General features: G+C 34.4%; 1 pseudogene; it reads right to left on the reverse strand.

Moving 5' to 3' along the window:
- LOC107565494 (von Willebrand factor D and EGF domain-containing protein-like) overlaps window positions 1-12327 on the reverse strand; it is a 63546-nt pseudogene that overhangs the window by 16613 nt on the left and 34606 nt on the right.

Genomic DNA, 12327 nt, shown 5'->3' on the forward strand with positions numbered 1-12327 from the left:
ATTTTTAAATATATATATTTTTTAAAATCTTACATAATAAATAGTATATTAATTTTAAAAATTAAATAAAAATTTTTAACAATTCAAAATATAAATGTAGCCATTATTTTATTGAAATACACTATTTTGACTCCTGTTTGGCAATTCTGTGAGCATATTATACAAGGATACTCTCAAGCTGAGACTTTGATGCTTTGAAATGAAAAGCCCGGCATTTCCCTAAAGTAAACTCTGGGCAGAACTGCAGGACTGTGATGCTTTGGCATCTGCGGGTGAACGTGAAACAAGAAAAGAAAATAGTTTTCCCCTTTTTTGTGTGTACAACAAAACGGAGGTCATATTTTGTTTGGGACTGTTTAACTTCTCAGCAAAAGCCTTTTTTTCAGAAGCAGATGTGCTTTGGGAGGAAACTTTGTTTTCTTACCTTTGCAGGAGATCCCATCTCCCTCCAGGCCCCGAGGGCAGGGGCCGCACCTGAAGGAGCCGAAGCCGTTCACACACCTGACGCCAGGAAATCATGGGCGTCTCTCACACTCATTCACGTCGTCCTGACATGTGACACCTGTGGACATTAAACAAATAAGCATTATTATAGAAATGAATGGATTTCACATGCAAAAATAGTAAATGTGAGCGCAACTTTAATGCAGTAATCAATGAATCATTCACTTAAACAATCGCTCAAAACACTGATTCTTTCAGAAACTAATCAAGCTAAAGTCTTATAAGTTTGAATCAAGTGACTGTCTTATGAGTTTACATGGATTTCTATAGAAATGACTGGATTTCAGGTGTGAAAACGCTAACCGAGACCACACCTTTAATGCAGTAATCAATGGATCATTCACTCAAATGATTTGCTCAAAACACTGATTCTTTCAGAAACTAATCAATCTACAGTCTTATAAGTAATTGTATCATTCACTCAAACGATTGTTCAAAACATTGATTCTTTCATAAACAAATCATGTGACTGTCTTATAAGTTTGAATCAAGTGACTGTCTTATGAGTTTACATGGATTTCTAAAGAAATGAATGGATTTCATGTGTGAAAACGCTAACCGAGGCCACACCTTTAATGCAGTAATCAATGGATCATTCACTCAAATGATTTGCTCAAAACACTGATTCTTTCAGAAACTAATCAATCTACAGTCTTATAAGTAATTGTATCATTCACTCAAACGATTGTTCAAAACATTGATTCTTTCATAAACAAATCATGTGACTGTCTTATAAGTTTGAATCAAGTGACTGTCTTATGAGTTTACATGGATTTCTAAAGAAATGAATGGATTTCATGTGTGAAAACGCTAACCGAGGCCACACCTTTAATGCAGTAATCAATGGATCATTCACTCAAATGATTTGCTCAAAACACTGATTCTTTCAGAAACTAATCAAACTACAGTCTTATAACAGTAATTGAATCACTCACTCAAACGATTCATTCAAACAAAATGCCACTACTGTGTGATGCTCAGAGACATGTTTCAACTCAGTCTTTGGAACTGTTTTCATTGGCGGGAGCAAAAATACACAAGGTAACTGACAATACTGTGTTTAAAATGCAAGTTATTCAGTATTAGCTCATTGCTATAATTAATTGTCATTCAATTATGATAGAAACTGCATAGCAATTACCTAGCTACCACCAGAATCATAGCAGCAAGTTTGCATCAATCGTTTACCTCAGAAAGGGTGACTAGTAACTTGTAGGCCAATATCTTGATTCATTATGCATGTAGGTATGTTTATGCATATTATTGTCACTGTCTGTGAAAAACAATATAGCATTTAGAGCCAATATTATGCTTCAAACTTCTGAAAAAACACTATTTCATTTTTATCGAATAACTGTTCAAAGTTAAACCTTACTTGTTTAAACACTTCTCAGACGCAGAACTTTGAGGCGGCAGCACATTTGAAATTCAAATACTCAGGAAAACACTAAAATTGTGGTGAAGCATTGTTTATAGAGAAAGATAATAATTTCCCCCACTTCTTTCCTCTGCTAAAACATCAAGTGGCCACACCAAACACTGCTTTCAGCAAAGATAAAACATCTCTGAGCCGATTCATCACTGTGTTTTGGCCTGTTTACTACTCCCAGCAGCAAAATAGCGTACAGATACTCTTTCCTCTGTGTGGGTTCAGTAGCTGCTGGGCATTTGCCCATTTTTTTTAATTTGTATTTGTGTTGTTTGTGGCTTCTCTTAGAAATGTGTTTGAAGGGGATCTTTAATAATGTCCAAACCATCTGCAAAGGCCCAAAGCATTACGAGCTGCAGAAAAAAACACAAACTTTTATCCAATCAGCAGTGTCGGTTTATCTCACGCAAGCATCGCCATTAGTGGAAATGGACAAACTCTTCTGACCGGTTTGATCCTTAGATATTAAGCACAGAAAACACTAAGGTAAAAGCTTCAGTCTTGACAGGAAAGCTTCGCATTTCAACTTCAAGCAACAACTGGCATTGCATTCAGCTAGGAAAGATTAATTCGCACATTGGCAGCGAAGAGATTTCAACCACCGATCTCAGAATAGGCACTGTGTGAAAACATCAACTGTTCAGCTTTGGTCTGAAATTCCCAGGCAGGAGCGTTTGTTGCTTTTGAGCCTTTTTGTATTCACCCACATACAGTCAGCTGCTTTCAAGCTTGGAGAAACTAAATGAGCTGATCTTCTCGGTCATAACTAGGAATGGGTTTTGGCAAAATATGACTTTGTAATTGGATCAAGAATGAAACTGAGCCAAGAGTTTGTGTTTATTCAGCGGACCTGCTTCGTAATCAATAAGAAAAAATGCACACACAAACAAATAAATGCAAAATATCTATCCAAGGATGAAGTACCAGAGCAATAATGTGAGAATAACAATAAAACCTTAGTCATAAGTCTTAATTGTTCCATGTAGATTTGTATTAATGTCAATATAATTAATTAACTTATATACACATATCCTCCAATTATAAGGCTTTTTTAAGGTTTTATTTGTTTATGAAGATCTTTTTTATGTGAAGAGAAGGTACAAATTAAATTAATTACATATGTTAAAATATATACTCCACAACCCTGTTAATTATAAGATATAAATATTAAATAAATAATAAAATGTAATGAAAATAATTAGTAATGCAAATTATACACAATAAAATGTTTTAAAGCTTTAATAAAACAAATATTTTTTTTAATGTGAAGAGAAGTTAAATAGTAAATTAAATCATTAATTTGTCAAATAATTAATTTTGTACATTAACAATGTATTAACATAAATTAACGTTCATTTAAAAGCAGAATGTCTTTACGACCACATCAAACCGGACATGTTTCAGATGCGCACTCCACTTCGCCTCAGCGGCAGGCCCGAGTCAAACGAGTGCGGAAAAGGTTCTCTGCTTGTAGCGCTCGCTCTTCAATTGCACGCACAAATGAGCCAGCGCACGCTGTAGCCTGCATCATTTCATATCAAATTGCGAAAGAAACTGCAAGCATGCAATGTCGTAGTTATGACGTCAGTTAAGTCATTAAGTTACCAAAAAGGCAAAACTGTATTTATTTGTTATATGAGTCACATTTAGCATCCTAGCAATGTTTTCCTCATCTAACACACCCAATTCAACTCAATAGTAGAGACTTCTGAAGTGGGTCAGAATAGGTAAAGAGACGCGTTTTAGATTTAGTTAAGCGGCGGCTCTTAAAGAAATAGCAGCCAAAAAACCTAATAACCAGCTGCTGTGATGTCTGTTAATCAAAGATCAAAAGTTCAAATAACTCAATATCTTTTGTAGCTTTTAGGATTCATCTATAATTAATTTGGAATTTTGTGTTTGATAACTTTATTAAATTTCTGTATATTTCCTACTTGCTGAAGGGCACAGATAGCTATATATGACATTTATTATAATGGGTTTTTATGAAGATTGTTTTAATTTCACTTAAATTAGAAGTTATTTTAAGTAGTATTAAAATGTTAAAATCGATAGTTCTTGTAATGCTGAATGGCTAGTCAATGGTTAAATATTAAGGGGAAAAAATTCATAGAGACATCAGTAGCATTGGTATGGCCTTCAGTCAAAAAAAAGATGCCATTATACAAATATTAAACATATATAATATTTATGTTGTTTTTACATTAATTTGAAGATTGGATGTGAAATTATTGCAATGTAAAAGTATTTTTAAAAACGTTAATGTTAGGTGGGATTAATCGCGATTAACCGCGCTTAATTTCAGAAAAATGTGCGATTAATTAGCAATTTTTTTTTTATTCGAATGACAGCACTACTTTTAATACAGTAATACAATAAGCTTGCGATTAAACTCAACGTTCCTTCGTTACTAGTTCTAAAGTGACATTTTCAAATTAGTAACGGAGGCTTGGGCTCAGCTGTTAAACTGTCAACTTTGTCATTTGAATCCGTGGCGGAAGGAAGTAGTTCCACACAAAAGAGAGTTTTTAAAGACACTCCGTTATTGTTTTGCCGTAGAACTGTTGTATCAATGCAATATCACACTCGTAGCCATGCAAAATGGCTGTATATCAGCACGCTGTGATTACCTACGGCCGAATCACTGCCGTGCTGATATACGAGTGTGATGGGCAGAAAATGGAAATTAATTTGTGCTTTGCAGGTTGAACTAAATACCTGTGAGTCCAGCAGGACACTGGCACTGGAACCCGTTTATCAGATCTACACAAACTCCTGCTCCACACGGGCTGGAGTCGCATTCGTTCTGCTCTTCCTGGCACAGGTCGCCATGAATTCCAGCCGGGCACATGCACAGGTACTCGCCGCTGCCTGCTGGATACTTGATGTTAGTCACACACATGCCTCCGTTCATGCAGCCACATGGCCGCACCATCACCTGTAACATGGAAATATGGACAGAACTGTATGGTAACGTAAATAAAAACAAAACAAAGTTAACTTTGTCTCAAAATCACGTAACGCGCATTGTTTTTGTTTTTTTTTACATAATTTATAACATCATAATTTAGTGTATTAATGACCAATACTAATATATTATAATTTTTTATTACACAATTTTTGCAACCCTATTTTCTAATATTTAAAGGACCTAACTGACCCAAAATGCCATCGTTTTTTTTTTCTCAGCAGTGTTGCTAACTGCATACAGTCGCTCTCACTCTACTGTCCTCAAACGACTGTATCTCTCAAACTCAGACAGTCTTTAATAAGCGCTAGGAGGCAGGAAGCAGATGCTTGTTAGCTGTCTAGGGCCCACAGAGGAGATGGAGAGGACGTTTGTCTTTCGTTGCACCGCAAGACTCATGAGAATCTGGGCAGCTGAGTTCTGCTGTCCTTATGTCATTTTTTGAAAGATGTTAAACTTTATAACTCCCAAAAAGCAATTAAAAATACAGTAGTACCATGGTACTGAAGGATTACCATGGTACATATGCAACAACATACCATTTTTAGTCATCTAATGTCATCTAGGCAAATCGCACATTGTATCTAGTAGAAAAAAGGCCTTGCAGGACTATAATCCAGTCCTGTTTCAATGATTAATTTGATCTTTCAATGAATAAATGACCAATCTTTGAATGAGATCATGGAATGTGAATATACATGCTCGGCATTTACATTTATTCATTTTAGAAGACCTTTTATCCAAAGCGATGAACAAATTGATTCACTAAAATGAATCTGATTTCCCAATCCTACATAAAATGGCGAAAACAGTTTAAAAGAGTATATTTCATTATTGCTTCTACTCGCACAATAAAATGTGACAAAAATGTGATGTAACAATATGCAATGCCACAATAATGCTCACTGAAAAAAAAATAGCTTGTTGCTGGAAATGCAACACTCCTATGCCACTAAAATATGTTTTTCTTTTTTTAACTATTGTTAGTAAGTTGTTATAAATAAAAATAGCAAACAAAAATACTTTGGAGATGTTATTTCAGAAACAGTTTTTAATCACTTTTATTATTATAAACGTTTATTAATTTAAACATATCATATATTTTTATACTTTTAAATAAACAAAATTGGCCATCATCAATTGTTATCATAAAGCGAACAAATATAACTAATTATATTATTAACTTAAACACAATCAGATTTGACATAATTATAATTATTTATTAATTTAAACATTTCAAACATAATATATATATATATATATATATATATATATATATATCATAAATTAGTTGTGTCACTACACTGATTAATTTATATTTTTCTATAATTAATTTATAAATTAAATTAAATTAAACTCACATAATTAGACAAAAATAACAGCATACAGGTTTGAAACGACATGAGGGTGAGTAAATAACACACACACACACACACACACACACAAAATGACATCCCAGAAGAGGCTTGAATCATTATTTCTACAAAACTAAAGTTTGCATCTCATTTGACCCGAACATAAAAATTCGTCAGGCATCAGTTTCTCCATGTCTCTCACCTCCACGGTAAATCTGCTCTGGGCATCACACTCATCAGACAGAGTAAATTGAAAACTGTGCGTTTCCTCCTCGTCCACTTTCCAGATGAGGAGCCCGGCCGGGGAAATTGAGGCCCCAGGGGGCCCCGTCTCCAGCTGGAAGAGCAGGGCCGAGCCCTCGGGGTCCGTGGCTGTGAATTGGTACACAAAGTTCTCACCTACAAAGGTCTGCAGGCCATCCTGTGGCACGTGGAAGGCCGGTGGACGATTAGCTGAGGAAATGAGAGGGGAATTGCAAGACAGAATAACATGAATGAATTAACAATCCCCAGAGCTGATTTTCAGTTGTTAGGCAATATTTGTCAGTCAAATAGTTTGTTTATTGATGAATATGTCTGATAATATTTAGCAATGTAATTTTCATTAATTGTAGTCCATTGTACTTGGACTGAAATGAAATACAATTGTATTTGGCTAAATTATTTATTATCATTATCCGTTTATTAACTGCAAACTGTAAAAGTTTTTTTTTTATTATTGTTAAAATTATTTTTATTATTACAAATTTCAGTAAACATATCAAACATAAAAAATAAATAATTATACAAAAACATTTTTTTGGCCCAGATTTTGCTTTCAGCATGCAAAATGACAAATGTCTCATCTTTTCAATAACTGCAAAATGTAGGAGAGAAAACTGATTTTTATAGAATTTTTCAACTTTTTTTTTTAATTGATCAATTTAATTGATAATTTAATAATTTTTACTATTATAAATATTTATTACAACAAATAAATTAAAAATAAAAATATTTATTAATTCAAACAAACGCATAAAGATACATCAATACACAAATGTATAAATTTTTAACTCATAATCCTCAGGATTTCAGAAAGCAAAATTAGACATTTCTCATCTAAGTGCTAAAAGAGTAATAGATTGTATTATTATTTATTGTTAAATAAATAACCATTTATATAAATAAATAAATAAATATATATACAGTGGGTACGGAAGGGGGTCTGAATACTTTCCGTACCCACTGTATATATATATATATATATATATATATATATATATATAATTTTGGCCATGTTATTTCTGAGAGCAAAATGAGAAATGTCTCACATGGAACAAACAGGCACACAAGGAAAATCTGTTTTCGTAATACCTAGCATGATGACATTTGTGGAATAAAATCAGATTTACAGCATCATGCATTAGCATCCGACGGTTATTTCCCACTTCTTGTTTCGTGTGAACCTTGATAAACAAAACCCGCAACACTGAGTAAAAAATATCCATCTTAAGTGACATGCAATTATCCACAACAAAACCCTAGAAAATAAACTGACCCTGATCTTGAAATATGAAAGCATTTTCTGCAACAATATGTCACTCATATTCAAAATCTCATTCACGAGCAGCATGACGTATACGAGCTTGTGAGTTTCTGGCTGGGAAATGTTGACTAACAACAAAATGGATCCATAAATCTGTTCTGACATCACAAAGTAAACAAATCCAATGCAAAATAACACGATAAAACATAATGTTGCTATTCTCACAAATGCAAACATGCAAACCAAGTACAAAAAACACATGTTAATTGTTTCAAAATGGTCTGATGTCTATTTCGCAGATTTTCTCAGTTATGTAACGCTACTTGTAGCAGTATGAATGCTCACTTGAATCACTTAACATTTCCATTTCTAGATTTTCCTCTGATGATCATCTCGTCTAAATGTAATTTGTCTGCATGAATGAACGGACTCTCAATTTTGCCACAGAATGATGAAAAAGCACGGCAGAAAGCACGAGGGAAATAACCAGCAGAAGATAAGTGGGTGTGAGGTGAATGCTTGTAATCTTTCTTAAAGCTGAATGTGTTTGGAGTGTCAGATAGCATCGGTCCGGCCCTCATTTGCAGCGCAGGCAAACAGACGGATGTTTGCTGTCATCGCTCTCTCTCTCTCTCTGAACACAGCGCTGTGGTTAAAGAAGAGGGAGTTTGTGCTCAAATGCAACATGATTTCCAAAGAACTCCCTAATAATAACAACTTGTGTGTGCGTGTGTGTTTGTTTTGCTATACTTGTGAAGAATTTTCTTTTGAGTCCCCATATACAGTATATAGTAAAATATTTTTATATTTACTCTTAAAAATGATTTAGAGAGATAGTGTCTGGTCTCCTAGTGTGAAAAGGTGAATAAATCTTAATTAAAATGCCATAAACAACTGGCTCTAATATGTGATTAGATGAGATGAACATTGTTTATGCACATCAGCTGAGTTTTATATTAATAGAGTTAAACAATAAACAATATTACAATTGTTTATTGAGAAGATTATGAATAATGATTAAAGGTCATATGATGCGATTTCAAATTTTCCTTTTTCTTTGGAGTGTTACAAGCTCTTGGTGCATAAAGAAGATCTGTAAAGTTGCAAAGACCAAAGTCTCAAATCCAAAGAGATATTCTTTATAAAAGTTAAGAGTCAACCACGCCTACCTAAAACGGCTCGTTCTAACACGCCCCACATGTCTACGTCACGATGTGGGAAGATTTGCATAACGCCGCCCAAATGTTCACACAAAGAAAGAAGGCGTAACTTTTATTCTCGCTGTAGTATTGCTGCTGCCGCCATGTCATGAAGGCGCTGTGTGTTTCGTTGTGAAAGCGAAACTACTTTGTTTGGTCTTCCAAAAGAGGATGATATCCGCTTCGTCATGCCTAGAGCTGATCCGTGCTGGTCGCTGAGGAAATACATCAACTTCACGCTGTGGATCGCCGGATCAGCTTTCACCGTGGATGAAGCGGAGTCCAGCCCGGGGTCATCACATGTGGTTGCCGCAAGTCCGCACGCCGCTGCTCACTCAAGCTGGACTCCACTTACTCTAGCCAGCCGCCGCTAACTCTAGCCCCCGGCCTCTGTTCACTCTAGGCCTCCGCTCACTCTAGCCCACCGTGTGTGACGCTGCGTTTCGTTGTGAAAGCGAAATGTAATAATTTTACTCAGTTGTAAGGGAATTAATCATTATTAATTCATTCAAGTTTATTTCTAGCTCAGGTTTTAAAAGAACTCGATCTGAGAATTCGAGGTCCACCTGATCAAAACTGACTTTGACTTTAAATAGTTTATACTTTTAAATCAAGGGTCATCCAGCGAGCCGGTGATTCTCAGTATATTTTAACAAATTAAATATGTGTTTTCTTGGCCACGGTTAACACACTTATTATAATTTGTCAGCTCTTAAAGAGAGGTAATTATTATGAGTAAGCTACGAGCTAGGTAGCAAGCAAGGATCTTTTGGCAATAGAGTTGACACAGAAATTATATGACACCAGACAATTTAGTATTTATAAATGAAACCTGAAATTTATTGGCTATTCTAGATTACATAAACTTAAGCTAAAACACACAATACACACATAGTTTCAGAGGAAGGAAAGTCTGTTAATGGAGTTCTGAGTTTCATAGTTCTACCTCGTTTTCACGAGTGATGGAAATTCACCTTAAGAATTCACAGAGCAGCGAATCTAAATTCACCAGTTCAGATTAGAGAGTTGTTGTTTACTTGCGTTCTGCTGGTTGATAGCTGAGGTGACTCTGTGGCTGATGAAAAGGGGTAATTAAACACTGGTTAAAGTTGCACCGATTACATGAAACACGTCAAGCATATATATACAACATACAACCTACTATTTGTGATTCTATGCTCTGCTGATTTTATACTTTCAATGATTAGCAACGATTGTCAAACGAAATCTTGTCTCTTTCCTTTGGAATGCGGGGGAAAAGGGAAGGGTCCTTCGGTCACTCTCAGGTCAGACCTGAGCGTCTACTGGAGAATCTCCTGCGGGACAGGGAGCTATAAAATTGTCTCTTTTGTTGATCGGAGTTTAGTAATTTATGCGTCCACTGGTCATGAGGGTATTTCTATCTGTTCCTTGAAAGCCCGTAAAACGCTTTTAAGCACTGTGAAAGTACTGTCTTCTTTGGCATGTCTTGAGAGATAGCCAAACAGTCCAGGAAATGCTTCACCTTCCCTGACCCTGCATGAGTTTACCACTGCATCTGTTTACTGGGAGTCCTTTGATTTGTCTCCATGGAATGTGAGGGTTTGATGCGTGTCTCCATCCTGTAGGTTGGTCTGTTATGAGACATAGATCCTACAGAAACTACTTTGCTTGGCCTTCCAAAAGAGGACACGACTAGAAATCGGTGGTTAAGTTGTATTTACAACACTGTTCCAGAACACTTCAACCCAAATATTCAGATGTGTGCAGCACATTTTATGGAGGACTGTTTCCTGATCCTGGTAGAGTAGACTACAATGCCGGCTGTTCTGACTCAAAGACTGTAAGTAAATTTTTTTATATTTAAAGAATTTGCCATTGACGATTCAAACGTGAGTTTTGAGCAATGTAGAGTAACGTTTGTAGTTTGTAATTTCTCCGATCACAAATGCAGACATGGTTTTGTTTACGCAGCGCAATGCAACGCAACACGTAAAAAGACAGTATAAATCATTATAATCCGTAATTATGTCCCTACTGGATGCTACAAATGCCTCGTTTATAATGGGTTTTAATGTTTTTGAATCGTCGCTCCAGGACCCAGCCTGACAGTATGGTAAGGGCCTTACATTTCTGTCACACGCTTGAGGTATTCGGCCAATCACAACGCACTGGATAGCTGGCCAATCAGGATACACCTCGCTTTTAGACCGATGAGCTTTGTAAAAATCGACGCGTTTCAGAAAAGCAGGGCATAGAGGAGAAACAATAATGTACAGTATGTGGAAAATAATGTTTTTTGAACCAAAATAACGTTCTTTTTAGCAACATCATATGACCCCTTTAATAAAAATTACCAATATATAATTACCAATAATCAATAATTACTGATTATTATGTTTATATTATTTAAATACACAATATTTAATGATAATGATATTACTTATAATTAATTAATAATTACAATAATTACAATAATATTAATATTTAAACAAACAAGAAAACAAACAAACTCAAATAATATAAGAGAGTTTGTGCTAAATGATGATTATTATTATTATCATTATGATGATTATGATGAAGATTATTATTATTATCATCATCAATATTAATATTGAAAGAGAGTGTGTGGTATATAACAACAACAACAATAATAATAATAATAATAATAATAAATATATTACATTATTATTATTATTATCATTATTATTATTGAAAGAGTGTGGTATATACCTAAAAACAAAATGAATATAACAATAACAACACTAACAACAACAACAATGATAATAATAATAATGATGATGATGATGATGATGATGATAATAATAAATATATTAAATTATTATTATTATTATTATTGCTAATAATAATTATATTATTATCAGCAGTAAGCATTATAAATTAATTACTAATTACTAATACAATTTGTATTAGGGAATATGTTTAATGTTAATATTACATAATATGATATATTATTATATTAATATTAAACATAATAAACAAACATTTGTAACAACTCTACATTGTTTATTGCTAAATTATTTATTGACATTATAGAATCAACTGATATATGCTGGCATATAAAATCAACAAGACACAAGGGTGTGCATCAATGTGTTTTTACCACAGTAAAGGCATATTAATATTTAGGACACTTTGCATCACGGTCAACAACACATCTGAACTGTGGTAAATTCACTTTATCCCATCATCCCAGTCAAATATTCCATATCCTATAAAAGTGAGACGAAAACAGTATTTAAAAAAAAAACTACTGAAATATTACTCATCACTACAGACCCAGTCTTCTCAGTGTGCTAATAAACCCAAAACTAAAGTTTTTTGCAAGGCTGTAAAATCAGAGAAAA

This window comes from Sinocyclocheilus grahami, unplaced genomic scaffold (assembly GCF_001515645.1).
Source record: "Sinocyclocheilus grahami isolate Dianchi unplaced genomic scaffold, SAMN03320097.WGS_v1.1 scaffold1005.1, whole genome shotgun sequence".
Lineage (NCBI taxonomy): Eukaryota > Metazoa > Chordata > Actinopteri > Cypriniformes > Cyprinidae > Sinocyclocheilus > Sinocyclocheilus grahami.